Here is a 3568-nt window from a genome sequence, read left to right as displayed (position 1 = left end):
AATTAGACGTGCTCAGCATCGAGGCCGGTGAAATTGCAGAGAGCTCGCCACTGCATTCACATGCACATGAGGAGCTGGTCGATGTGTTAACTCGTGCTGTGGCCAAACTTAATATTAACTGGCCACAAGAAAGGCAGGAAGTGCAAGTGACAAGTAAATTGGATGAGCGCTTCATGCAGCACAGGTCTCAGCCTCAACGCCGGGGTTTACCGTTTTTTCCTGACTTACACAATGAGTTGTGTAAGTCATGGAATAAACCGTACTCTGCACGACTGTTTAACCCTCCTGTGAGTATGGTTATGGGACGATGCCTCAGGTGGAAGAGGCTTTAGCCAGCTACCTCTCCCCTGACGTTGCGTCATCCCTTAAAGCCCCGGTACTGCCCACCAAACCTTGTCGTGTTACGTCATCTTTGGTGGGCAGGGCTTATATGGCGGATGGTCATGCTGGTGCATGCCTGCATACAATGGCGCTTATGCAGGCATACCAGGCTGATTTTTTAAAGGATTTAGATGAGGGCGAGGGACCAACTCCGGGTGATTTAGCAGAGCTGCGTAGAGCCGCAGATTTGTCTCTCCATGTTACCAAGGAGACGGCCCGTGCCATCGGCCGCTCCATAGCAGCTATGGTGACCACGGAGAGACATTTGTGGCTAAACTTATTGGGGATGAAGGAAAAGGACAGGGCCTTTCTCCTAGATGCCCCGATATCACCTTCTGGCCTGTTCGGTGATGCAGTCAATATGGTCGTCGACAGGTTTCAGGAGGCGAAAAAGCAGTCTGCAGCTTTTAAGCAGTATCTCCCTCGCCACTCTAAATCTAAGAAGGCTGCTCAGAGTGGACGGCCGGAGAGACATTTGTGGCTAAACTTATTGGGGATGAAGGAAAAGGACAGGGCCTTTCTCCTAGATGCCCCGATATCACCTTCTGGCCTGTTCGGTGATGCAGTCAATATGGTCGTCGACAGGTTTCAGGAGGCGAAAAAGCAGTCTGCGGCTTTTAAGCAGTATCTCCCTCGCCGCTCTAAATCTAAGAAGGCTGCTCCAAGTGGACGGCCCCAGCCGTCATCAAGCTCCTCGTACCGGCAGGTACAAAAGGAGAGTGTCGCTTCTAGAGCCCCTCCTCAGTGATCTTGGCAACAGAGGCGACGCTCTCGCCCGAAGCTCGCCGAGCCGAAGGTCGATTTGAGGACCGTCCTTCAGGCAAGGAAGGCTACGGGAAAGAGGTCCTAACTTTCACAGGGCCTCTGAGGGTTGCCTCCCCCCCGGGGAGGAGCGATCAAGGTCGTTTCCACCTCAGAACCCTCAGGGAATCGATGTTGGAATCCCGCCGTCCAGTACGCTTCGGGCCACATCGATTTCCGGTGAACGCACGCTGCAGTGTCCGCCCCGAGGGCTTGCGGCCTGGCAGCGACAGCATCCGCACATAGAAAATCATTTTCGATCTTTTCCTGCCGGTGTTCCGCTTCAGGGCATCATAAACGATACTCGAGAAACACCCGAGGTCAGCCTCGAGAGGCTGATTCCCTTAGTAGATTATATTGGTGCATGGCAATGCCTTCCGAATATATCTCCATGGGTCCTGCGTACAGTAGAAAGAGGGTACAGGCTGCAGTTCGGTTACCGCCACCTGAAGTTCAATGGGGTGGTCTGGACTGTGGTGCACCCCGAGCAGGGTCTGGTGATGGAACAGGAAGTTCACTCCCTGTTGGTAAAGGAGGCCATAGAAAGTGTTCCTCCGCCAGACAGGGAGTCCGGGTTCTACAGCCGGTATTTCATAGTTCCCAAGAAGGATGGGGGGTTGCGTCCAATTTTAGATCTGCGGCACTTGAGGAGATTCAGGTTCAAGATGCTCACTATTCCCACCATCGTGAGTCAGATCAGATCCGAGGACTGGTTTGTCACGATAGATCATTCCTTCTCACAGGAAGTTCCTGAGGTTCGCTTTCGGGGGCAAAGCGTTCCAATATCGGGTTCTTCCGTTTGGCCTAGCTCTCTCCCCTCGCACTTTCACCAAGTGCATGGATGCAGCTCTAGTGCCACTGAGGCTTCAGGGCATCCGTGTGCTGAATTATATCGACGACTGGCTTATACTGGCCCAGTCTCGAGAGATGGTGGTTCGGCATCGAGATGTCGTCCTTGGCCACATTCAGAGCTTGGGGTTGAGACTCAACACGGAAAAGAGCGTGTTGTTGCCCACCCAGAGAACAACGTTCCTGGGGGTGGTATGGGACTCGACAACGATGCGGGCACAATTGTCTCCCGCTTGTATCAAGTCCATCCTGGCGATGGTTTCCAGGATAGGGCTAGGCCATGCTATCACTGTAAAGCAGTTCCAAAGACTGCTGGGGCTCATGGCAGCAGCGTCCAACGTAATACCTTTTGGCCTTCTGTACATGAGACCCCTACAGTGGTGGTTGAAAACCAAGGGGTTTTCCTCGAGAGGGAATCCGTTCCGTATGATCAGGGTCACGCGCCGATGGCTTCGTGCCCTGTCCATATGGAGGAAACCTTGGTTTCTATCCCAAGGCCCAGTATTGGGAGTGTCATGTCGCCGAAAGGTCATTTCGACAGACTCATCCCTTACGGGTTGGGGTGTGGTCATGGACGGCCACTTTGTGAGAGGTCTGTGGCAGGCCCAGCATTCCTCATGGCACATAATTTGCCTGGAAATGCTAGCGGTTTACAATGCTCTGAGGAGCTTTCTCCCAGATCTCAGTGGTCACCATGTCCTAATACGAGCAGACAACATGTCGGTGGTCTCGTATTTGAATCATCCCCCCTGATGATTCAAATATGAGACCACCGACATGTTGTCTGCTCGTGGGTTGGACCCAGTCTGAGGTCACGCCCTCTGTGCAGACTAGCGCATCAGATCCTCCTGTGGTCCAAGGGAAAGCTGTCGTCTCTCAGAGCGATGTATGTCCCTGGGGACCAGAATCAGGGAGCAGACATCCTGTCGAGGCAGGGGTTGAGGCCCGGAGAATGGAGATTTCACCCGGAGGTGGTGAAGTTGATATGCGAGAGGTTCGGCCCAGTGGAAGTGGATTTGTTCGCGTCTCGAGAGACGACCCACTGTCCACTGTGGTTTTCTCTCACGCATCCAGCCCCGCTGGGGTTGGACACCATGGTACAGATGTGGCTGAGGCTACGCCTGTATGCTTTTCCCCCGATCGCTCTGCTCACGGGAGTTCTGGAGAGGGTCCGGAAAGAAGGGGTCAGTCTATTGCTGGTAGCCCCGTTCTAGCCAGCCCGGGTGTGGTTCTCAGATATCATGTCACTCCTGGCAGGCCAGCCATGGCAGATCCCTCTGAGGAGGGACCTGCTGTCTCAGGCAGGGGGCGAGATATTTCACCCTCGGCCAGAGCTGTGGAAACTGTGGGTCTGGCCCCTGACTGCTGGACTGATCGAGACCATACTCAGTTCCAGGGCTCCCTCCACGAGGAGATTGTACAGCCTAAAGTGGAATGTGTTTTCCACGTGGTGCGGCTTTCCATGCTCCTTTAGGTGTTGGGCCTCTGGGGAGGCACCAGCTGGTCGTGCGTTTCCTCCGTGGTGCATGGAGGATGA

The 3568-nt window shown here is 54.1% G+C and overlaps 1 pseudogene; it reads left to right on the top strand.

Annotated features, from left to right (window-relative positions):
* Window positions 1-307: 307 nt before the first annotated feature.
* Window positions 308-3568, top strand: part of LOC107670585 (uncharacterized) — a 7621-nt pseudogene continuing 4360 nt past the window's right edge.

The sequence above is a fragment of the Sinocyclocheilus anshuiensis genome, unplaced genomic scaffold (genome assembly GCF_001515605.1).
Source record: "Sinocyclocheilus anshuiensis isolate Anshui unplaced genomic scaffold, SAMN03320099.WGS_v1.1 scaffold513, whole genome shotgun sequence".
In the NCBI taxonomy this organism is placed as follows: Eukaryota; Metazoa; Chordata; class Actinopteri; order Cypriniformes; family Cyprinidae; genus Sinocyclocheilus; species Sinocyclocheilus anshuiensis.
The sequence above is the reverse complement of the archived record's forward strand: the minus strand, read 5'-3'. Positions and strand labels throughout refer to the sequence as shown.